This window comes from Rhinopithecus bieti, unplaced genomic scaffold (genome assembly GCF_001698545.2).
Source record: "Rhinopithecus bieti isolate Rb0 unplaced genomic scaffold, ASM169854v2 scaffold_13374, whole genome shotgun sequence".
In the NCBI taxonomy this organism is placed as follows: Eukaryota; Metazoa; Chordata; class Mammalia; order Primates; family Cercopithecidae; genus Rhinopithecus; species Rhinopithecus bieti.
This window is the reverse complement of record NW_016807445.1, coordinates 253,351-280,060: the sequence shown is the minus strand read 5'-3', so window position 1 is coordinate 280,060 and position 26,710 is coordinate 253,351. Positions and strand designations below refer to the sequence as shown.

General features: G+C 32.5%; 1 long non-coding RNA gene across 1 annotated transcript in view; it reads right to left on the bottom strand.

Moving 5' to 3' along the window:
- The window catches only part of LOC108535762 (uncharacterized), a 103,722-nt gene that overhangs the window by 21,095 nt on the left and 55,917 nt on the right, over positions 1-26,710 (bottom strand). The window contains exon 2 of the long non-coding RNA XR_001887321.1: positions 321-404. This is a non-coding gene — a long non-coding RNA (uncharacterized LOC108535762). The remainder of the gene's footprint in view (positions 1-320; positions 405-26,710) is intronic.

The window sequence follows — 26,710 nt, the reverse complement described above, 5'->3', positions numbered from 1 at the left end:
TATATATATATATATATATATATATATGCTTGTAAGGAGATTAATATGTTCATTATCTTGAATGAATCTTTCTACAATGCATACATAGATCAAAACATGACATTGTACCCCATGAGTGTACATAATGATCATTTGTCAATTAAAAATACATTAATAAATAAGAACAAAACCCAACTTTATTGTTTGAGTATCTCTTCTACTTGAATCTTATATCACCACCCAGGTTTCAGATTAGAGACTTGCCATGGGAATCAGAATATGCAATTTAGCTGCACTACCTTGAAGAAATAAATTAATCTCACTGGCTTTAAGTTTCTCACCTAGATATTCTCTGAATGTTCTGGAGTTCAGTTTTCCATGTTTCCTTTCAGTGAAATACATCTATGATTACTTTCTTGTACCTGCTTCAGAATAAGCATAGGATTAGTCCATTTAAAATGTCCAACTTATCAGAATCTTATAATAGTAAAGTTATGTGACTATGTGCTTAAAATATGCTTAAATATTTGAATAATCACAATAATCATACACTGTAAAACTTCAGGAGAAGTAATATAGTTTATGGCCTTGATGTATATGCTATTGATTTTTTCCCTCAAATTTCTTAGTATTTACCATCAGTCAAAAACACCAGTCACCTGGCAAGCAGAAAATGAATAATCAGATAGCATTTGTAAAAATACAAATTCCTGACCACAATGTCTAGAAATTAATATGCCTAGGTTTGTGTTCAGCCTCACTAATCTGTAATTTTAAAAAAGCACTTCAGTAGATTCTGGCAGGTAGGTAGGTTTGAAAATCTGTAATATTTCATTCCCTCACATAATATTCCCATGTATTTTGTTGAAAGTGATGATATAACATATGTGCAAGGTTATTAATTCTTCAACAAACTCACGTGAACATTGAGGAATAAACCAAGAACAAAACACAAGAATTCTATTCTTTGAGAATGTAAGAATACATTTTGTTATAATATCAATTATTCCTTTTCTTATGTGGTAGCTGAATTGACTAAAATCAGATTAGTGACTACAATTAGCTACAACTATAATAACATATTAAAGCAATCTTCAGGATAGTTACTCGGTGGCTTTAGACTGATCCAGTTCTCTCCCCTTTATGCCTCTATTCTCAAAAACAATTATAGAATATGCTGTGAATAAAAAATCCTAAGAGGTATTGGCTAGAATGGTCCAGGTCTTGTTCCAGTCCCTGCTAGAACAGGATGTTCTATAACACCTTAGTCCAATGATTCTTGTGACTTGCAGGATAAAAAAACCTATGGTGGACTGCTTTCTGGGCTCCTTCAACTGTGGTGAACATAGAGCACACAAGGATGATACTCCATCTGCCCTGAGCAGCTTTCCCAAGACTTGAGTAATCAGCTTATCATGAATCCTAGGCTTTCATTGTTCCTTGCTGCTTAGAGAGTAATAAAACTGCTTTACTTAACCTTTCGTTTTAGTGTTCTGCTTCAGTGGACTCACGCAAGTACAAATTGCATGCCATGATGTAGCAGGCTGAAGTTGTAACCAGTGCACAGTGAATCTGCTTTACACAATCCATTATAAAAGCTCTATAATATATGCAAAATGCATATAAATATATGAAAGCTAATGTGTTTTAGTGTTTAAGTCTGCTTTAACAAAAACTCAATGTATTCTTTATTGGGTTAGGAATCACATATACTGTATAAAAATAACAACCTTAACTAATTTCTAGAGTGATATATAGTCACTTTATATGTGTGTGTATATATACACACACTATATATACACACAATATATATAACATACTCTATATTATAGTATATCACATATACTATATGTATACTATAGTATATAACATATATATGATTATATATAATGTATATGTGAACCATTATATATTAATAAATATTATATCCCCTTATATTTTTTGAGAAATACATTTTGAAAATAATTTTCCTTTTTTAAAAATTTTACTTTACGTTCTGGGATACATGTGCAGAATGTGCAGATTAGTTATATAGGCATACGTGTGCCATGTTCGTATGATACACCTATTGACCTGTCCTCTAAGTTCCCTCCCCTCACCTCCCACCTCCAAACAGGCCCTGGTGTGTGTTGTTCCCCTCCCTGTGTTGAGGTGCTCTCACTGTTCAACTCCCACTTATGAGTGAGAACCTGCAGTGTTTGGTTTTCTGTTTCTGTGCTAGTTTGCTGAGGATGATGGCTTCCAGCTTCATCCACGTCCCTGCAAAGAACATGATCTCATTCCTTTTTATGATGGTGTATTTTTCCATGGTATATATGCACCACATTTTCTTTATCTAGTCTATCACTGATGAGCATTTGGATTGGTTCCATGACTTTGTGATTGCAAATGGTGCTGCAATAAACATATGTGTGAATGTGTCTTTATAGTAGAATGATTTATATTCCTTTGGGTGTATACCCAGTAATGGATTGCTGGGTCAAATGGTATTTCTGGTTCTAGATCCTTGAGGAATAGCCATACTATCTTCCACAATAGTTGAACTAATTTACATTTCCAACAGTGTAAAAGGGTTTCTATTTCTCCACAACCTCACCAGCATCTATTGTTTCTAGACTGCTTAATAATTGCCAATTCTGAATCTCATTGTGGTTTTGATTTGCATTTCTCTAATGATCAATGATATTGGGCTTCTTTTCATATGTTTGTTGGCCATGTACATTTCTTCTTTTGAAAAATGTCTCTTCACGTCCTTTGATCACTTTTTGATGGTGTTGTTTTTTTCTTGTAAATTTGTTTAAGTTCCTTGTAAATTGTGGATATTAGGCTTTTGACAGATGGGTAGATTGCAAAAAATTTTCTCCCGTTCTGTAGGTTGCCTGTTTACTTTGATGGTAGTTCCTTTTGCTGTGCAGAAGCTGTTTAGTTTAATTAGATCCCATTTGTCAATTTTGCCAATTGTTGCAATTGCTTTTAGCATTTTCTTCATAAAGTCTTTGCCCATGCCTATGTCCTGAATGGTGTTGCCTAGGTTTTCTTCTAGGATTTTTATGGTTTTGGGTTTTACATTTAAGTATTTAATTCATATTGAGTTAATTTTTGTATAAGGTCTAAGGAAGGGTTCCAGTTACAGTTTTCTGCATATGGTTAGTTTTTCTAGGACCATTTATTGCATAGGAGATCCTTTCCCCATTGCTTGTTTTTGTCAGGTTTGTTAAAGATCAGACAATTGTAGATGTGTGACATTATTTCTGAGGTCTCTATTCTGTTCCACTGGGCCATATGTCTGTTTTGTGACCAGTACCCTGCTATTTTGGTCACTGTAGCCTTGTAGTATAGTTTGAGGTCAGGTAGCATGATGCCTCTAGCTCTGTTCTTTTTGCTTACGATTGTCTTGGCTATATGGGTTCTTCTTTGATCCCAAATAAACTTTAAAATCATTTTTTTCTAATTCTGTGAAGAATGTCAATGGTAGTTTGATTGGAATAGCATTGAATCTATAAATTACTTTGGGCAGTATGGTCATTTTCATGATATTGATTCTGCCTATCCATGAGGATGGAATGTTTTTTCATTTGTTTGTGTCCTCTCTTATTTCCTTGAGCAGTGGTCTGCAGTTCTCCTTGAAAAGGTCCTTCACATCCCTTATGAGCTGTATTCCTAGGTATTTTATTATCTTTGTAGCAATTGTGAATGGGAGTTTATTCATAATTTGGCTCTCTGCTTGCCTGTTGTTGGTGTAAAGGGATGCTTGTGATTTTTACACATTGATTTTATATCCTGAGGCTCTGCTGAAGTTGCTTATCAGCTAAAAGAGTTTTGGGGCTGAGATGATGGGGTTTTCTATATGTAAAATCATGTCATCTGCAAATAGAGACAATCTGACTTCTCCTCCTATTCGAATATGTTTTGTTTCTTTCTCTTTCCTGATTGCCCTACCCAGAACTTCCAATATGATGTTGAATATGAATGGTGAGAGAGGGCATTCTTGTCTGGCACCAGTTTTCAGAGGGAATGCTTCCAGCTTTTCCCATTCAATATGATATTGGCTGTGGGTTTGTCATAAATAGTTCTTATTATTTTGAGATATATTCCATCAATACCTAATTTATTGAGAGTTTTTAACATAAAAGGGTGTTGAATTTTCTGCATCTATTGAGATAATCATGTGATTTTTGTATTTGAGTCTGTTTATGCCATGAATTACATTTATCAATTTGTGTATTTTGAACCAGTCTTGCATCCCAGGGAAGAAGCTGACTTGATTGTGGTGGATAAGTTTTTTGATGTGCTGCTGGATTTGATTTGCCGATACTTTATTGAGGATTTTTGCACCAATGTTCATCAGGGATATTGGCCTGTAGTTTTGTTGTTGTTGCTGTTGTGTCTCTGCCAAGTTTCAGTATCAGGATGATGCTGGCTTCATGAAATGAGTCAGGGAGGAGTCCCTTCTTTTCAATTCTTTGGAATAGCTTCAGAAAGAATAGTACCAGCTTTTTTAAAATGTATTTTATTTTATTTCTTGTACCTCTGGGAGAATTTGGCTGTAAATCCATCTTTTTCTAGGCTTTTATTGGTTGATAGACTGTTAACTACTGCCTCAATTTCACAATTTGTTATTGGTCTATTCAGGGATTCGACTTCTTTCTGGTTTAGTTTTGGGAAGGTTATGTGTCCAAGAGTTTAACTATTTCTTATTTTTTTCTTCTATTTCCATATTAATCCACCACTGCCACAAAGTAAGAAAAAATAAATACCTGTGTCAAATTACTCTATCTATTCTTCATCAACAAAGTCCAACTTACTGATTTAGACGGAAACTTCTGTAAAGCTTCATTATCCCGGTGTCTTAAACCAATCAGAAATGTATTTCAGTATATAAATACCTAACAATACTATGGGGGGAGGAGGATATTTGCTTAATCTAAGTCATAAAATATATCTAGAGATTTGCTTTCCTACTCTTATTATCATCCTGGCCTACCGTCTCAGAGTGTTGTTGCTTATGTTGCTGTTGTTCATCACATTTCTCCACTAAAATATCAGGGTTTTAGGATATTTATTCCCTTCCCTTTTTTCAACTCGTATAGAATTTTGTTTGACTTATTTGTCTTTGACTTTTTGTGTGCATTTTGTATTATTCCCAACTTATTATTCTTCTTTATTAATTCATCATCAATTCTCTCTGGTCTAGGACTAAGATTTCACTTTTACTTCAAAGTCCAGTGTCAAAATATTTGTAGTGTCCTCCAGAGTACTGGAGATCAGCTAATACATTCATATTTAAATAAAGATCTTTGAATTTACACTCATTCCCTGGAGTCTCTAAAAATTCTTGATGGTCTATATATCTCCAAATCATCTCAGATTAGAATTTCTTGCTTCTATGAATTTTTCAACCTTAATTCTCTTATATCATGCCCCTCTTCCCACTCTATCCTTAAATACCATTTCTCAATGTTGGGCACCTTCCTGAGAAGTGTATTGCTCCCAATAATGTGTGCTAATTATTTTGAGAGTATAGCGGGGTATTTCCACATAAAACAACATAACAACTAGTGTATCGCTGAATATTAGACATCACCACTTCTAGCATTTGACTATTATTGCCACAGGAAATCCTCTCATATCATCTTCAATGGAGGTTCCCCTGCCATAGTAATTCTCACCCAAATCCTGTTACATTTTCAGGCAAAGCATTTCATTTCAAGGTAGTCACTTAGCCTTACATCTAACTAAAATCAAAGTTATATATTGGATAAATTATGTTGGCAGTTTCTAAACTAAAGATATCTTTCTGTTTTTGATAAGCATTGTTCTTACTCTCTTCCCATCTTTATAATCAATTCTGCATTTCTTTTAACTACCTTCTGTTATTCTTCCTTTCCTTAGCCAGGAAGTCATTTCTGTCAAAGATGTCCCAATTCTTTCATTCATAGAGAGTCTTCTTTCCCTCCAAATTATCTGTATCAATTCTTGTTAATTTGTTCTTCAATACCTCATACCTAAACTGGCACAACTGTTTTTTAAATCAATCTCTGCACTACCAATGTCACCTTGCAGCAATTCATGCAAATGCTGATAGAGGAAAGTGAAGAATGGCAATCTAGCTAGAGGTAGTACCTAAGTTTACAGTAGTAATTTTTAAAAATTAATCTTAAACCATTTATACTCTTAGCACTTTATCCCAATATTTAATAATTCTGTACTAGCCTTAGGATAAAAGTGAATGCTACTTGTCTAGTATTCAAGGCCTTTTGAAATTTGATATTATGTGCAGTTTATGGTAGTCCAGGCTGTTTACTCACTGCTAAATACACCACGTACATCTCTGTCTTTTGCCTGTGTTCCTGCTACTGCACTTGCCCATTTTATCCTTTCTTTTCTTTTTCTACCTATGTACAACCTATTTTTTAAGACTCACTGTAATTTTATCTCTATCTTTGTTTTGTCCTCTGACAGTGCTTGGAAAACTGAAATTCATAAATTCTGCCTCACTGGAAGAAGAAAGTAGAGATTCAAGCAAGTCAACAACTTGTAGATTCAGATATTAATAACTCTGATGACTTTGGCCCACCACCTCACTGGGGCTCCATTACCAAATTAGGAATAAGGATTACACAGGGGACTTCTTACTATTTAGAAAATAAAGTCCCCAAAACTATTTAAATATTTTATTAGATAAGGAGTTAACTCTTTGTTTTGTTTCTAGTGTTTGCAAGATGCTTTTCAAGTATATCTTCTTATTTGTATTCATCAAAATGATTACATATTTTTTTTACAGTAGAAAGGAATTGTTCTTTTTACACCTAAATAAATATTAATGCTCAAAAGTATACTAAAGTAATAAATGCAATGCAGTGATAATAACAAGATATTTTAATAATAATTATTTTGTAATATTTTTAATTATTGCTTTTATTTTCAAAATGACATAAATTTAATGTATATTTTATGACAATACAGAAGATGTTATGTCCCCCATTTTGTAATAAAAATACGAAAAACTATACTCTCTTCTGACATTTTCTTCTCAGTGACATAAAATGTTGTCTCGTTATTTATATAATTTTATTAAACAAAAAGCTGCAAATTCTAAAAATTAAATTCATCTTTATATAAAAATAAAAGAAATAAATTCCAGAAAGGGACATGCATCTCTGCTACAGACTTGAAGTAACTTATCATAGTAAAAAATCATCTTTTTATGAAATAAATCTAGCATGAAAATAAATTATGGGTACAAATGCAGTAATATCAATTATGATTTCATCTGTTCAGGGTTCATAACTTGCAGTAGGCTTCACTCTGAGTCTTGATTATTTTTCTTTATACTTGCCTCCAAAACTTTCATATTTCAGGTGTTCTTTAAAAATATGTATTTAACACCTCTTGGTGGATTTATTTCCTTTGTAAATAACCTTCATGGGCCCATTAATTCTATCACATTCATCTAGATTTTATTTTCTCCCATCATAAAAATGGACATTGACTTTAGCAATATTCTATCTTTATTGATAGTGACAACTTCTTAATTTTGGCATATTTTACCCAGGTTAGAATTTTTGAGATGTGAGTTAGGTGCGCTTTGAAATTATAAGCTGCTTTAGGAGACGGGTGGTCAGGAAAATAGAGTTGAAATTTATTTTATGAATAAGACAATGGAAATATCTACAAATTATTGTTATATTGCAATTAAATATTTTGAAAACGCATTACTTACTTAGATATACTATTATAATGACATATAAGTTATGTCTCTCTTTAAAAGTAACACACATTTTGTTTTTGCTAAAGAATGCCCATTGTAGATCTTCCTGATTTACTCTCATTCTATATCATTGATCCTTTTTTCTTCTTTCTGTTAATGGTTTATTTGTTTGTTTGTTTGTTTATTTATTATTTCTTCTAAAAAAAAGGATACACGTTCAGAACCTGTAGTTTTCTTACACAGGTATACGTATGCCATGGTGCTTTGCTGCACCTATTGACCCATCCTCTAAGTTCACTCTCCTGGCCCCCGACCCCCCAACAGGCCCTGGTGTGTGAGATTCCCCTCTCTGTGCCCCTGTGTTTTCAGTGTTCAGCTCCCATTTATGAGTGAGAACGTGCAGTGTTTGGTTTTCTATTTCTGTGTTAGTTTGCTGAGGATGATGACTTCCAGCTTCATCCATGTCCCTGCAAAGGACATAATGTCATTCCTTTTTATGGCTGCATAGTGTTCCATGCTGCATATGTACCACATTTTCTTTATTCAGTCGATCACTGTTGGGCATTTCGGTTGGTTCCATGACTTTGCTATTTCAAAAAGTGCTGCAATCAACATACGTTTCCTTGTGTCTTTATAGTAGAATTATTTATATTCCCTAAGGCATTCAATCAGTAATGGGATTGCTAGGTCAAATGGTATTTATGGTTCTAGGAACTTGAGGAATCGCCATACTGTCTTCCACAATAGTTGTACTAATTTACATTTCCACCGACAGTGTAAAAGTGTTTCTATTTCTCCACAGCCTCGTCAGCATCTATTGTTTCCCGACTTTTTAATAATAACCATTCTGACTGGCATGTGATGGTATCTCATTGTGGTTTCAATTTGCATTTCTCTGATGATCAGTGATGTTGAACATATCTCAAACAATCAGCGCTCTTTATGACAAACCCACAGCCAATATCATATTGAATGGACAAAAGCTGGAAGCATTCCTTTTGAAAACTGGTACATGACAAGAATGCCCTCTCTCACCATTCCTATTCGACATCATATTGGAAGTTCTGGCCAGGGCAATCAGCCAAGAGAAAGAAATAAAGTGTATTCAAATAGGTAGAGAGGAAGTCAAATTGTCTCTGTTTGCAGATGACATAATTTTATATTTAGAAAACCACATCATCTCAGCCCCAAAACCACTTGAACTGATAAGCAACTTCAACAAAGTCTCAGGATACAAAATCAATGTGCAAAGTTCACAAACATCCCTTTACACTAACAACAGGTAAGCAGAGAGCCAAATCACGCATAAACTTCCATTCACAATCGCTACAAAGAGAATAAAATACCTAGGAATACAGCTAACAAGGGATATGAAGGACCTCTTCAAGGAGAACTACAAACCACTGCTCAAGGAAATAAGAGAGGACACATAGGAAAAAATATTCCATCCTCATGGATAGGAAGAATCAATATTGTGAAAATGACTATACTGTCTAAAGTAATTTATAGATTCAATGCTATTTCCATCAAACTACCACTGACAACCTTCACAGAATTAGAAAAAAAATTATTTTAAATTTCATGTGGAATCAAAGAAAAACCCATATAGCCAAGACAATCCCAAGCAAAAATAACAAAGCTGGAAGCATCATGTTATCTGACTTCAAACTATACCACCAAGCTACAGTGACTAAAACAGCATGGTGCTGGACCCAAAACAGACATATATACCAATGGAAGAGAACAGAGATCTCAGAAATGACACCACACATCTACAAGCATCTGATCTTCGACAAACCTGCTAGGTAAATGGTGCTGGGAAAACTGGGTAGCCATATGCAGAAAACTGTAACTGGACCCCTTCCTTACACCTTACAAAAAAAAAAAAAATCTCAAGATGCATTAAAGACTTAAATGTAAAACTCAAAACCATAGGATCCCTAGAAGAATAGGCAATACCATTCAGAACATAGTCATGGGCAAAGACTTCATGACGAAAACACCAAAAGCAATTGTAACAAAAGCCAAAATTGACAAATGGGATCTAATTAAACTAAAGAGCTTCTGCAGAGCAAAAGAAACTATCATCAGAGTGAACAGAAAACCTACAGAGTAGGAGAAATTTTTTGCAATCTGTTCACCTGACAAAGGTCTAACATCCAGAATTTACAAGGAGTTTAAACAAATCTACAAGAAAAAAAACAACTCCATCAAAAAGTAGGCAATGGATATGAACAGCCACTTCTTGAAAGAAGACATTTACACAGCCAACAAACATGTCCTTGTCTTTTCCTTTTCTATATTCTTCTCTTAAAGTTCAGCAAGTGGTTTTATCATTCATTATAATTATTGTTGTTATTTAAAATTTCTTTATTTATATATGACTTACAGAAGAGTTAATCCAGGGTACTATTTTTGTTACAAAATCAAGACTACCTCTATGTATTTTATGACATTGCAATGCAGTATCTTCTGGTTATTGAAATGATATTATATGAAAAATAATTTTAGAAAGGGAAGATGTAAACTTTTAATCACTGATTAGCACCTTATTCAGTCTTTGCCTTGGATCCAGAGAAGAACCAGTACCAAAAAACAAAATAAAAAAAAAAAAAAAAAAAAAAAAAATCTTACACAGAGTATTCTGAATGTTAGTGAGCATTCTTTTTGGGACTTATATTGAGAGTCATTTCTCTTATCATGTAACAAAATCAAAAGCTGTACAAAGATGTACATAGTAATTAAAATAATCATTGGAACTAAAAATATGCTAAAATATTGCACTATCTTTCTTTATGGGAACATATTGTTTTCATCTAAATGATCATCTGTAATGAAGGAATGTCTTCGTCTCCTCTTATTCATGTTTCAGGTTAATGAAGGTATGGTCAATTAAGGAGTCTATTCTTTTTTTAAAATCAGTGCCAATTGACCTTACTCAACTTGTTACTCTGCTAGGCATGCCATAAGAAAAGTCTCACAGACAGAGTAACTTAAACAAAGGAAATTTATTTTCTCACAGTTCTGGAGAATGGAAGTCTAGGACTTCCATTGGTCCTAGGTCAAGGGTCATTATGGTTAGGTTTTTGGTAAGGGCTCTCTTTCTGACTGATGACTTTTTGCTGTGTGCTCACATTGGCTCTCCTAGGTGAATGTTCAAGGACAGAATGAGGGATCTATCCTCTTCTTATAAAGCCACCATTTCCATCAGATTAGGTCCCCACCCTTATGACTTCATTTAATCTTAATCACCTCCTAAAAGTCTTACCTTTAAATAGAGTCACATTGAAGGTTAGGGCCTTAAGATATGAATTTTAAGGAACACAATTCAGTCTGTAACACTTCATTTAACTTCCAAACCTGATCCTTTTTTAACTTACCCCTTGATGCTCATGTTTCAAGATTACCCTTATTGCATAATAAGGGCTATTAGTATCCCATCTTGTAATTTAGAGGAAAGACACATTGTCTTTTGCCCATATGAACCCCATAACCAATTCTAAACACATGTGTTTCCTAAAGTTCTTGTTCTATTTCCAGTAACTCTAATGTTTTACACCATCCTGAAGCATCTGGCTTGATGAAACAGTAGAACCCTGACTAATATACCTGGTCTCAATTTATGAGTTAGTTAAATTTATCTTGGGTAGAGATAACAGAAAATTGTTCTGGCTACTTCAATTAATGAAGCAAATTATTGGTAGGGTTCTGGAACATTAGACATATTACAAGGAATAGCTGAATTGCTGAACTATTATAGCTAAGAATGTGGAAAACCAGATTCCTACAAGATAATTCAGTAGTTATGGACTTTTGGACTTTTCTCTAGAACCTGTAAAATGAAGTTCAGCTCCAGGGACACTTCAATGCTATGCTTAACAGTGGTTAATAATAGGTGTTTTTATTTGTTTGTGTGTTTGTTTTACTTTGACTCAGAATCTGATTGACCCGTTTAGATTAGATACCTACCTTGGAGTTAATTACAGATAGCCACTTAAGAAGATTGCAATGTATATGACAACTAGGACCTGCTTTTCTGACTGGGGTGCTTATCTAATAGAGGAAGCAGTTATGAGCTGGAAAGTTAATCCGAGATTAATCTACATTGACTGTAAAACATTAATAAACATATAAGAAAGAAATATGACAAATAAATTGAATAATAAAATGGTAAAATAAAATGGTACATGGAGAATCACAGAAGTTTTGCTAACTCTGAAGGAAAACACTCAAAGTGAAAACATCCAAAGGATTATATTCCTTTACAATTCACAATTTAATATCAGTCATTATCACCTTACAGTATTATCAACATTAAACAAGGAACATACTAAGATTATACAATTAGGCACAACTTTCTTTCTTGGCTGAAACAGGGCAAATGTACTCAATTTATTCACCCTGTCCAATCTTCTGATAAATCCCACTAGGTTTTATCCAAAATAAAAAGAAAATTTCCTAGTGCTTTGCTCTGCCCAAAAGATTTTAAATATATATAGTCTTTGGAAATATCCACATCAGTGTGCAACAAAATATTCTTCAAATGTTTCACTCCCTTAACCTGCTAAGGGAATTTATTGGATTATCTCACTGATTACCATGGTAAAAACAGGATGTAGTACAGAATGTAGATCTCATAGTATCCCCAATGAATAGTCACACAAAATAAGACCATACTATCCTAAGATGATGTAGTCATAGTGTTAGATTCTACATTTTCTTCAAAATATTTTTCATCCATATTGTACTATGTCAGAACAACTTCATAACTTTAATTGCACATGATTAATTCTGGAAAAGTGCTGTAGCTACATATATTATTAGACTTGCATATTTTCCCTTCAGCCTGTAATTTATGTGAATATTATTAAAATATATATGCTTTTTAAATGGATAGCACAAAGCAGTATTGTCTAATGCAATAGCCACTAGTCAAATATAGCTATTTAACATTTAAAGTTTGTTTTTTATATTTAATTTTTAAATGTGTTTAATGTTTATAGGTACATGGTAGGTGTGTATATTTATAGGGTAAATATACAAACCCAGTTGTTTTCATACAGTCGTGCAATGTGAAATAAGCACATTATAGAGAATGGGATATCCATTCCCTCAAGCATTTATCCTTTGAGTTACAAACAATTCAATTACATTTTAAGTCATGTGAAAATATACAACTAAATTATTATTGACTATAGTGACTCTGTTGTACTATCAAATAATAGGGTTACCAGTGGGGAGGTACAGATGGTTAATAGGAGTATTTGAAATTTGACTAATTCAAATGTCATTTGCTGTAAATGTAAAATAGACACTATATTTTGAATTTTGAATACTTAATGTAAGAATATATGAAATATTTCAATAATCTTGTACTGCATATTGAAATAATATTAAATACATATTATTTAAATGCAATATATTAAAACAATTCTACCTCCTTTATTGGCTTTTAGGAAATATTGTACTTAGAAAATTCAAAATTACATACATGGTTTCAGTATTTTCTATTGGGTGATAATGACCTAAAGTTAAAATATATACTATATAAAAGTTTAAAGCAAATACCTTTCTAACGAGCAGGATATAAATCTAAATTACTATTGAAAAAACACTCATTATGTCATAGGTTTTTATTTTTTTTCTGGTCAAAATGAAACTGGCACTATGTTTCTTAAAATTGCAGTCTAATACTGTCTAAGATGTATGCACATAGGTTTGCTGATAAAATTGTTTGGTAAAAATTAAAGAAAATGTTATCAATACCAGTAAGAGTATGCTTTTATTCTCCACTAAAAAAAAAGTTTCAATATCAGATAATTGCTTTTATAACAAATGACAAATATGCCTAATATATTGTTCTTTGAAGTCAATTTGCTACTAAAATATTTATTTTATAGTAGAGCCAACTAAATGATCCTTTTTTCTTTGGCAAGCTCTCACTCACGCTTGCATTTGCCTCTCCTTGACCTCTCTCTTTTATTACAGAACAACCGTAGTGTAAAATACTATATATAAAACAGTGGGTTATTTTAATTCCCCTTATTATCAAGAGGATAATGAACAGATTAAATGAATGACTCCTTTTTCAACATTCAATTTTCTCAACGTGGGGAACTTATAGTGTTATGGACTGAATTGTGTTCTCCCAAATTTCTTATGTTGAAGCCTTAATCATTGATGTCGTGGTACCGGGAACTAGGTCTTTAGGGTAAGAAGGGATCATAAGGGTGGATCCCTCATAATCAAATGACTGCCCTTATGAAAAGAGACACCAGTAGGCTTGCTTTGTCTTTGCCACGTGAGGATACAGCACAGAAGTGGTTGTCTGCAAGTTAGGAGGTGGGCCCTCACTGGAACCTAAAAAGGCTGGCACCCTGATTTCAGACTTCTGGCCTCCAGTTCTGTGAGAATATAAATGTCTATTGTTTAAGCCACCGAATGTGTGATATTTTGTTATTGCATGCTGAACAGACAGAGACATATGGTAACTTAATTCATAATAAATAGCATTTATGGTAAATTCGTTAAATACTGAGGAAACTCTTGAAAATTAACTGGATTTTGGGTAAAAGTTATGTTATTTTTTAAAAAATACATGTAATTGCTCAATGAGTTGGGATTATACATATTTTACTAAAAAATTATTGAAAATTTTTTACTCTTTCAAGAAAGTATGTGAGAAGAAATTAGGATTTCCCATAACTTTTGGTGGCTTTGTTTAATTGTACACAGTTTGAGCAATCAAAAGCAGAAGTTTCGTAAAATAATTTTCTTACATATTACTGTTTACTGTCATGAAATTTTTGCTTCCAAGAAAGCCCTCGACAATTTACAGATTGGCCTGAAATTTATGTTTATATTTATCCATTTCCAGGATTTGAATTATGTTTAATTACCATCATTTCCCTCCCTGATTAACTAAATTTTCTTTTTAAAATAAAATACAAAGTGGAATTGTTCAAGACAGAATATTGTAGACTCAGTAATCTGGTGAGTCATATGAAAGTACTTAATTTTTTACCAAAAAATACATTTTTAATTTGTATAAATCCCCCATTTTCCTCTGCATAGACTCAGACTTGGCATACCGTTGCTAACTAATTCATAACAAATTGAATTTTGAAATGTTTTAAATATACTGTAGAATGAATTGTCTGTCTTTGATGAACAAATTGCTACTCATTTCTTAGGGAAAATTATTGTTTTATGTTTATTTATCCAGTCTTATCCAAATAAAGACATAATTAATTTGAAGAAAGCTTGAAATTTCAAGTTGCCTTGATATTGAAGGTTAATTTTTTCTTATTCCTTAATATTTACTTTCTCTTTATGATAGTGAAAGAAACTTTTTTTTAATTTATAAAAGAAATTGTTAGCAATGCTTTACAAATGGATTCTGCAAACTGTGATTCAGTAGAGATGATACCTATAATTACATTTGAATATTCTCTTACATATGTTCTGACAAGATTGCATTAAATCACACTTATTGCCCCCAGCTAGTCTTTAGTGTTTTTGTTTCTAGCCTAGATTCCTACCTAGAAAACCAATGAATTCTTCATTCTACATGAAACTGTATTAATAGATAGTTCTGTATTATCTTTCCTGTTTCTGTGTTCACTGGTCTTTAAGGGTTGAGTGAACCCCTTTGTCATTGTTATTATCACGTCTCACAAATATGTATAAGACAAGCTTGAATAGACATTAAACAGCCTTCCATAGTCTGATGTCAAAGATATTTTTTTCTCTACTTTCATTCTGAAGCCAAAGTAAGACATTAATTATATTTCTTTTGGCAAAGAAGCCTTTGTCTCTAACATCTTACTGAAGCAAAACCCAACTTTTAGTGGATTTTAAAAAATTGTAGCTCCCTGATGAAATACAAAAGTAAAACTGAAAGTATTTTTTTGCACTAATGAAATTATAGTATTTCTCTCAATCTGGGATCCAAGTCCTTAAATATCAAGTTCATTCTAAAGTAATTTGTCAATGAGGCCTAGAAAGTAAATCACAATAAACATAATTAAAAGAAGACAATACTGGTTTTCTGGATCCAAAATTCTATTGGTAATTCTAAATGTGCCTGTCTACATTAGCTAACTAAAATACATGCCTGCAAATAGACTTTCTGTAGGACATATCAGTTTCATTAGTAGTGATTAGTTCATATAAGTGCACATTATTTCCTAAATAGCATGTGAAATTAGAATGCAAGATTGAATTCAGAAATATAGGTTATATTATTCTAAAGCTTGCAATAACAAATGATCAGTTTGGAAGATGGTCTTTTCTTCAGCAAAGAACTGAGTAGTAATATTTTGCCTGTGATTTGGTAGCTTTTCTATCCCCAATGATAAAGAGACCTAAACCTATTGCCTGTTTCTCGTTATTTTTCCACACAGAAAACCATACATTGGGTCATATGGCAACTTATAGTCAGTCACCACTTAAGTTAATTACAAGAAAATATTTTACTATTTAGCCCTGAAATTTTATAATGTTAAAAAAATTGAAAAAAAAAGTTAAAATGGAATCCAATGCAAATTCTTCTTTGTTTTTCCTTTTTCTGAGTTTTCCTTTAAAACATTTCAAAGAATTGCACATCTTTTAGTTCATGTACTCTCTATGTCATGAAAATATAGTTGATGACTTTTATTGGTTATAAATAGAAGACAAATATATTCAATTAATGTATCAATAATTTGCACCTATGAAGAATTATTACCTTACATAACATTACTCTTTTCAAAATTAGGATATGCATATTCTCATTATGATTTGTGATTCTCATTAATGTCCAAAAACAAAAATTAAGAAAAATATTTTTAAAATCCTTATACTGTATTCTAATGAGAAAAAATGTTGGTTTTCTAAACAATAAGTTCTTATTTAGTGTGTCATAGCAAATCTAAATTTAATTTTAATAACCTAAATAAAGGAATAAAAAATAAGCCCAATATGATTTGTAATATTATTAACTAAGCAATATTAATATTATTTGAATATATAATTTGATATAAACAATTAAAATATTTCATAACATATTTATGTATATATTTGTATAGATATATAACTTTATACTAAAAAGCATTACAATATCTAATAAGAAATATTTAATATTTTCCACAAAGTAAATGAAGTAAATGCTAAATGCATCTGCAATAGTGAAGGTATAGCAATCTTCTTCAGTTTATTTTCTTATTTTAATCCTGTGTCTCCTCCCTACACTTTTCTTTTCTAGTTAATCTTCAGTTTAGGTACCAGGCCAACAGGAATAAGGAAAGACATTATTGGTGGTGCTATAATGAAACAGAGTTGATGGTCATTTAAGAAGAAGCATCATCATTGTTTCATTGTTCCTTTTAAAAGCAATAAAGGACTAAATCATACTACTAAGCAAAAGATTAAATAAAGATCTTTAAAATTACACAAACAACAATTGGTGCTAAAATAGCTTATTACTTAGTAACAAAATAATTACTACTATTTTATGTCCTTAATAAATATATGCCAGGAATATGTTCTGTGTTTTACACATGATATTTCATTAATCCATATAACGGCAATATCATGAAATTATTAACTTTCTCATGTTTCAAGATATGAAAACAACAATCTAGAATCCAAGACATAACTGTGAATCCTAGGTTTTTTTGTTTTGATTTTGTTTTCTTTTTTTGAGACAGAGTCTTGCTCTGTCACCCAGGCTGGAGTGCAGTAGCATGATCTGGGTTCACTGCAGTCTCCACCTCCAGGGTTCAAGCGATTCTCACTCAGCCTCTGGAGTGGCTGGGACTACAAGCACACACCACCATATCTGGCTAATTTTTGTAACTTTAGTAGAGACAGGGTCTCATCATGTTGCCCAGGCTGGTCTCGAACTCCTGAGCTCAAGCGATCCACCGCTTCTGCTTCCCAAAGTGCTGGGATTACAGGCGTGAGCCATTGCCCGGCCTAAAGCCTAAGGTTTTAATTTTTAATCAGTTTGCATATTTATTGAGTCTAAGAAATCATAGACAAAAGTAACAACAGATAAAAATCTAGCTGGAAATATTGCCTTTTCTTCAATGTTACACAAACGGGGCAGAGTTTACATAATTGCAACTTCATATTAAATATAGAGATTAGACATTTCTGGGCTGCAATGTAGCTGAATCAGCTGGCAATTGTAAGACCACTGATTTTGAACAGAACTGAGCCATTTCAGGTTTCACTTAAGCATCGCATGTGTGCATGTGTGTACATTTAATTTTCAGCCTTTTAAAAATTGTTTTCCTAATCACAATGCTCTTTGAGTCCTCAGCAGCAAACTCTATGCAGGTTTTTTTAGGTCACTGAGTTAAATGTTATATTTCAATGATCAGATCACTTTGCCAATCACAAAATTCAAAACAAAAGTTTTAAACTTTTAAACTGAATGAACTCCCAATGTGTAGAAATATACTAAAATTATTTGGGATGTAATGTACAATACCCAGTTCATTTAATTATAAATTAATAATTTTTATGTTTTTTCCATAGGTCAGGAAATCCATGCATTAAAAAGAGGGGAAAAAAACTATACTTCTCCCATTTATTTAGCATCCCTAGCACTCCCCTGGCAATGCCACCAAACAAATTAATTTGAATCTGAATTAATTTTATTGACCACTCATTAGGTTTTGTGCTAAGTACTGAGAAGTTGAAGACTAACTTTTGCACTCAAAGGGTTTTCAGTCTGCTAGGTAAAATGAGTAAAAATAAGAGATATAAAGATATGAATATATGCAATGAAAAGAAGTCTTTTGATGTGTATTATTTTGAGTATCTGAACTCTTATGCTAAACTGCCTGAGTTCTTACTTACTAGTGAGTTGTCTAAGGCAACCTGTAAAAATCTCTCAATGTTTTTCACATATAACATTAATTAATAATTGTTTTTGTCACTGAGTTCTAGAAAGTTAGATATAAACTGACAGCATCAAAATGGAGGGAAACTGGACCCTGAGTCACTGAAAAGGAAAACCTCAGAACACCTATCTTTAATTTTATCTGAGCAAGGAATAATCATTTGTGTACTAAGTCATGCAATTTGGGAGTTTATTTGGTTTCCTTGGACCCACAGTATGGCCCAGCCTAACAATATGGAAAGTGGCATCTTGATGTTTTGTGCTGCTATAATAAAATTCTATGCTAGGTGAAAGTGGCTTGGTAACTGGGGAGTAGCTTGCAACAAGCTGTTTGAATCCTTCTATTAAGTTATTGCCTTTTTACCCCAGGACTGCCTCCTTTATGTTTTATTCAAAATGTGCCTCATTCAAAATATATTTAATAAAATACTGTTTACAAAATCAAGGATTTGGGTATCTTAAAATAAACAAGACATTTATCCCGCTTCGAGAAGCATACAAGATAAAGAAGATAGATACACAGGAAAAATAATTGAAATTTAGAATAATTGGAATCTAGAACATTTCCCTATGAGGTAATATAATAAGTGCTAAGGGAGTATAGAGGATGTGCAATAAACTAAATTTGCAGGTATCAAGAAGTGCTTTGCAGAAAGGGAAGTATTTAAATAATGTTTTAAAGCAAAAACGAGAGTTTGACAGAATAAATGATTATAAGCTTCTGCAAAGAGAGTAAAGAGCAATCTGCCATCCAAAGAGAGTGAACAGCAATCTTCAAAGGCAAGGAAAAAAAGGGCAAATTCAGAGAATCACAAGTGGCCTACATTGCAGGAGACTGAACCGACATTGCAACAAATCTGGAAAGGTTTGCAAGAGTCATATAATAAAGATTTTTATAAAAAGACAGATAATTTGTTAATATGAGTAATAGGGATATTGAAATTATGTAAAGGGTGAATGAGAAAAAGAGAGAGAATGAGAAAGATTTGAGTCAGGAAGAAATGTTTTAAAAAAGGATATTGTTGTATGAAAGAATGAAACTGATTTCAGCTGCACCATATATAAAAATTAACTCAAGATAAATTAAAGATTAAAATGTCAGTCCTCAAGCTATAAAAATCCTAGAAGAAAACCTGGGAAATACCCTTCTTGACATAGCCCTTGGTAAAAAAATTTTTGGCTAAGTCCCCAAAAGCAATAGCAACAAAAACAAAATTAACAAGAGGGACTTAATTAAACTAAAGAGCTTCTGTACAGCAAAAGACTCTATCAACAGAGTAAACGGACAACCTACAGAATGAGAGAAATTATTCGCAAACTATACATCAGACAAAGGTATAATACCCATAAACTGTAAGACTGTAAGAAACTTAAATCAACAAACAAAAAACAAATAACCCCACGAAAGAATAGGCAAAGGGCATGAACAGACACTTCTCAAAAGACAAACAAGCAGCCAAGGAACATCAGATAATGCTCATCATCCCTAATCATCAGAAAAATGCAAATTAACATCGCAATGAGATACCATCTTACAACAGTCAGAGTAGCTATTATTAAAAAGTCAAATAACAAATGCTGGTGAGGCTGCAGAGAAAAGGGAACACTTGTACACTGTTGATACATTGTAAATTAGTTCAGCCACTGAGGAAAGCAATTTGGAGATTTCTCAAAGAATTTAAAGTAGAGCTACCATTCGACCAGCAATTCCATTATCCAGTATATGTCCAAAGGAAAATAAATCATTCTACCAAAAAGACACATGCATTTGTATATTTGTCACAATGCTATTCACAATAGCAAAAGCATGAAATCAATCTAGATACCCATCAATGGTAGACTGAACAAAGAAAATGTGGTATGTATACACCATGGAATACTCTGCAGCCATAAAAAAAGAACAAAATCATGTCCTTTGCAGCAACATGGATGCAGATAGAGGCCATTATCCTAAGTGAATTAACGTAGGAACAAAAAACCAAATGCCACATATTCTCACTTATAAGTGGGAGCTAAACTTTAGGTACTCATGGACATAAAGATGGGAACAATAGACACTGTTAACTACTAGCGGCAGGAGAAAGAAAATGGAAAAATGGGTTGTAAAACGATTTGTTGGATATTATGCTCACTATTTGGGTGGCAGCATCCATACCCCAAACCTCAGCATCATGCTATATACCCATGTAACAAACCTGCACGTGTATCTCCTTTAAACTAAAAGCTGAACCTATATTTAAAAAGATACTGTTCTTGTGGTGAGATACAGTGAAGTCCTGAATTAAGCAGTGGTCAGTGATGAGTAAAGGAGAGATGTGAGAAGCATTTGGGAATCAACTGGATGTGAAGGGGGGAAAGAAAAGAAAGAAGTAGATTATGACTTCCTGAATTGGAGAGCTTTATATAAAATATAAATAGGTACAACACTGCATAAATGCATATGTTGGAAGATAAAATTTGGGGAATATCCTAATGAGTGCTCTTGATAGCTATGTTGAGGGGCCTACAGGACACACAGGGAATAATGCTCATTAACTTGAGAAATTGGGTAATCTCATTATATTACAGGCATGAGGTTTATAGTTTTGTCAAACAAACATAAAGTCCACAAGGAGAAAGGCAATCTCTCCAGAGGACAGAAAGTGCTGGTTTGCAGGTGTCACATCTCTTCCTTTATTCAATTATCCTGGCTGATAATGAACAGGATGATTATTTCTTCAAATAATTATAGTAAACCATGTTTAGATGTATATATCTTAGTAACTACAGTGACAATAAAAAGTAATTGTTATTCTGTGATGTCTTCATTTCCTATTTTGAAATTGCCAAATTTTCTAATGTCTTTATGCTTCATTATAACACAGATTATGTCAATCACTAAGTTGGTCTTTAGCATTGAAACTGTTATGGAGCAGGTGTCATGTCTTTAAAAGTGTTTCTGAGTAATGGGAAGCACCAAATCATTCACCTGAGGGAGCTTAATACATAACCATCCAGATGCTCATCATTTGTGAACTACTCCCGGGTGTAAGTTAGGTACTTTGGCAACGTGTCAATGTGTTAATAAGAATTATTCTGATTTTTATTATCTTATATCATTGAGGTGTTATAGAATAATAACATCAGTATACTAGATGATGATCATGATCAGCACCAAATAATCAACACACAATGTATTTTGGGGTATGCGCTAGGTACCGTGAGGAGTTGATTAACACCTTCAGAAATTGAGAATTTATTGATGGTAATAAAGATTACATGTTTTGTGCAAGTAGCATATTCACTTCTATTTTTTCGTTAACTTTTAATGTATTATTTAAATGCTACATTATTTTACTTAGAAAAAATTAAGTGATATGTATTTGTACATCCCATTTTTAATAGATTTATGTCATATCATTCAATTTTAAGACTAATGTAGAATTTAATTTTCAGAACATATTGTAGGTAGTCTACAGTACATTTTGCACTAATTTTTTTTTGCATAAACACTAGTATATATACATATGCAAAAACATGACTTGGTTCCAACAAAAGTGTAATTTTTATTCCTTTTATATTCTCCACATCTCATAGTTTATGATTTACCAGATATACATAAGCCAATGAATCAGGTGTCATATCAGAATTAACTGCGTTGAGCATGCAGGTGCATATGAAAAGTTGTAATCAAACTTAATTGCCTATGTAATCATGGAAAATATATGAAAATTATGATAACTTTCTAAAAAATAATTATGAAGATTGAAAGATAATGAATTTTAGACCTTGTTATTATAAGAGAACATTTCATTACTACCACTATCACTAAATTTAAACAAGGAGAGCAGGAGACATAGTTTATTTTAAACTTCAATTTATGTACATAATTGCTTTTATGCATATAAGAGTCATCAAAATTGAATGAGTAAAGGTTTCATCATCAGGTAAAACCAAATGCGTTAAAAAATTCTTGGTTGTAATTTTTTCAGGAGCCGTATGACATTCTTCTGCAATGCACTGGAAGAGTTATAATTATCACTAGACTTCACTTCGTTATTCTTATATCCACTATAATAGTAATTGCCAAGGATTTTACAGCTAAAATACTTCAACTGGCTGATGTCCCTTAAGGATCATAAATTAACAGATTGTGGCCCTGTACTTCCATGCTCACCCTGATGTCCTCCTTACAGGCTTTCAGTAATGAGACAGCTGTATTGTTGTGTTTGGTTTTGTTTGGTTTTAAACAAACCAATCATTAATGTTAAAATCCAAGTAAAAGTAAACATTAATTAACACTTCAGATAGTAAAAGCTCAATATCAATATTTTATTATGTCCAATTTTACAAAAGAAAAGCCATCGTTTCAGTCATTTTCAAACACTAGCCTGAAAATGAAGGTGTGAAAATATCTGTTATTTTATTATTTACTATTGTTGATATGTATCATTGATGACTGGACATGATTTCTATTTGGAAGACTCATAATAAGTTGAATTCAGATATCCTTAAAGGTGGTATATTGTCAGGAGACTAATATTTTAGATATAAAGGGATGGGATTGTGTTACCTAGAATAAAAGTGAATCAATAATATCTGAGTTTCACTTTTAAGACTGCCATAAACAAAAATAGTTAATATCAACAAAAGAACATTGAAATGCAGCTGACCGTCATCATTCACAGATCCCATGTTTGTACTACCTTTTTAAAATAAACTCAAGCTATGGTTTTGTCTTTTAATAACTCATTTTTATATTATGTGAAGAGATAAGTATTATTTTTGAGTTACAAAACATTATCTATAACCTATGTTTTAAATTAATGACTTTCAAGATCAAGAAGGATAAGTGGGAAAGGAGTAATTATGACTTGTGTTTAAGAAAAACAAAAGCTATAATCGGCAAGTATCCAAAGGGTAAACTCTGAATAAGAATAGGAAACCAAACCACAAATTTGAGTAACAGACTGCCCAGAAAATGTTATCTAAATGCAAGAAACTCATTTATATTGGCTGATAGCACGCATAGCAAGCATAAGTCAGTCTTAATAAAAGACAGAAAAGCTTGAAATGGTAAGTACTATTTTTTCTAACTAATCTTACACTTTTCTTTATTGAAGACCTAAAGCCAAATTAAAAGCAAGAACCAGCTAGAGAGCTGAATATGTCCATAGTTAAGATGCGAGAATAAGTACATGAATACTTTAGTTGAGTTTTCTATGTTTCTTTCAAGGAACCCAAATCTGTTAATATAAGGATTCTTCAAATATTTTCTTAAACCCTGTAAGATTCAATACATAATCCCAATCTCATCAGATATGCAATGTGTACTGAAATGTGTAGACAATTTTCATAAAATGGAGCAAATGTCTTCATTTGCAAAAGTTCTGTTGTATTAATATATCATAAATTGTACGTTTCTGCCCTCAGAAGAGCACACATTACATTTCATTTGTTTTGACTGAATTCTAGAGTGATATTAGGATCTAAATTTCACTATTTTGGTGGGGGAAAAAAGTAACTTGAATTACTAGCCAAGAGCCAAGTCAAGAGACTTCAAAGTTTAAACATTCCTCTATTTATGGATTTCTTTAATAGGTCTAGGTATGGGAATAATAATCATAATATTTTTAAAAAGTCAATTCTATTAATTCCTTGTAAGATATTAATTGTATATTTCAGAGATACAGGTCTCTACCTTGTGGTGGCATCTCTTTTTCATTTGTCATCTAACCCACATGTTCTTGATTCAATGTATTTTCAATAAAGTGTTAAAATACATTCAAAAAATTGTGCTTGAAATTTTACGGCAAAAATAATTGGATTAATGGTCCTATTAAGACTGAAACCAGAGAATATAATAATATTAAAAGTGCATAAATTTTATAAGCTAAAGATAGAGAGAAACAGAGAGGCAGAGAAAAGCCAGGCACAGAGAGAATAATTTTGTAGCTCATGAAAATATTGAATCTATAATTTCCAATACTGGGAATATGGGAACATTAATTCTGATGGTAATCTTAGAAATACTATCATGGAAGCCAAACTACATTATTTCTCAACCAAACGTAATAATGAATGAACATTTAACAAAGAACATGTGAAATAAGAATGATTGAAATGGATTTTGTCATTAATTTTCACTTTTAAAATAACGTCATATTTGTATCTCCCTTTCTGAAAATCATTGCAAAGCCTACAAATGTAAAAGTGATTATCTCTGAAATTTTGAAATAACAAAACAATGTTTTTGTTGTTGTTGTTGTTTGTTTGTTTGTTTTCCTTTGGCTTATAGAAGTTTATTGTAGTTCTGAAGAGCTGAAGTCTGAAATCCAGATGTCAGCAGGGCCACACTCCCACGTGGACTTCTCTTTTGTACTTGTGTCTTCCTCTCTTCTGTCCCTTTTTTAAATTTTATTTTTTATTTTAAATTGTACTTTAAGTTCTGGGATACATGTGCAGAACGTGGTTTATTACATAGGTATACACGTACCATGGTGGTTTGCTGTGCCTATCAATCCATCATCTAGGTTTTAAGCTCTACATGCATTAGGTATTTGTCCTAATGCTCTCCCTCCCCTTGCCCCCGACTCCCCGACAGGCCCTGGAGTATGATGTTGCCCTCCCTGTGTCCATGTGTTCTCATTGCAGAACAACTATTTTTAAGAAGGATCTTTTGTTAAAGTTTGACATTAGCCATTGTGTCATACTCACAATATCTTCATTCCAATTTAACTGCTGCTACTTTTCATAACCATTTCTTTCAACAAGATGATTTACAAAATGATACACAGTAGTATGTCCCACAGGACTTCAAGTTATCCAATTAATAACTCAATTTGATTATAAATTTAAATTAAGTGTACTGTCAATCCAACTTACAATTTTTAAATTAATGGAATGATTTAAGTATCATAAGGATTTAGGTATCAAATTTTTTTCTGCTGAGAAAGATTTCAAATCCTTTTAATAAAGAAAATGATGACATTTGTTATAAGAAGGTTCAAAACCTCTCGTGAAATATCATTCATTTAATAGTTTGTATTTAACAAACCACTACTGCTTTAGAAAAAAATTTCCACAATGAACAGTTAAAGCAAATGTCATCTCTTTCTCAACCACTTTTATTTGTTTATTTAATGGAGAAAACATTACTAGAAATTCAAATACATTAGGATAGTATAATAATTCCATCACATTAATAATGCAGATGGCACTGGGAGGTTAATCACATCTAAAGTGAACAGGTTTTGTTCATAATGTTATTGTTTTAGACACTGCCTACTCCCACCTCTGCAACAAAATCCACTAGGTTCTTATTCTGGTTTTCTAACAAAATGTTACGCATGTGGGCATACAGTCTTTAATAAAGATGACTAAATCACTCATTCCACACTTATTACCACCTTAAAAATTAATATGACATTTAAAGTAATAACTTTGTTAGAATATTTTAAAACTGTTTAGTACCCTACAGAACTGATACTTGAAAATACAGAATTACTAAATTCAATTTCAAAGCACTATGTGTGGCATACATTGTTACAGTATTCATTTATTGAATGATTATCTATTTTACTAACTCGACATTTGCACTGCACTAAAGAGAAAATATACAAAGCATACAGATACATGTTCTTGCCTCCAGGTTTGCAGTCCATTGGGAAAGATTGGCCGTAGTCAAATAATCACACAAATAAAGGTAAAATTACAATTGAAAGATGAAATGAGGACTATGCGGGAAGAAGACATGTAATAAGGCAACTTGGTTTACAAAAACAAATGGCAATATTAAGAAACAAAAACATTGGTGTACCTAGTTTGTGTATTTTAAGTCAAGCACTTTGAAAGATAGCATTGAAGTAAGGGCCAGGTCATTGAATGTTTTCAATGGCATGTTGAGGAATATGTATTTAAATATGTAAGTCATGAGGTCTGTGGAATGTTTGAAATAACTTACTAATAGTGTGAACAACAGGCATGATTGGCTTACAGAGAAGAGTAAATTCAGTCAGAAAAGTTTCCTAATACCTTAGGAACAAAAAAATGAGTATCTGAGTTAATGCGGTGAAGGTTAGACTCTAGCACTTGGGGGTTTGCCGATATAAAATAGATTTTAGTAAATACATTATGAGTCCCTGACAGTT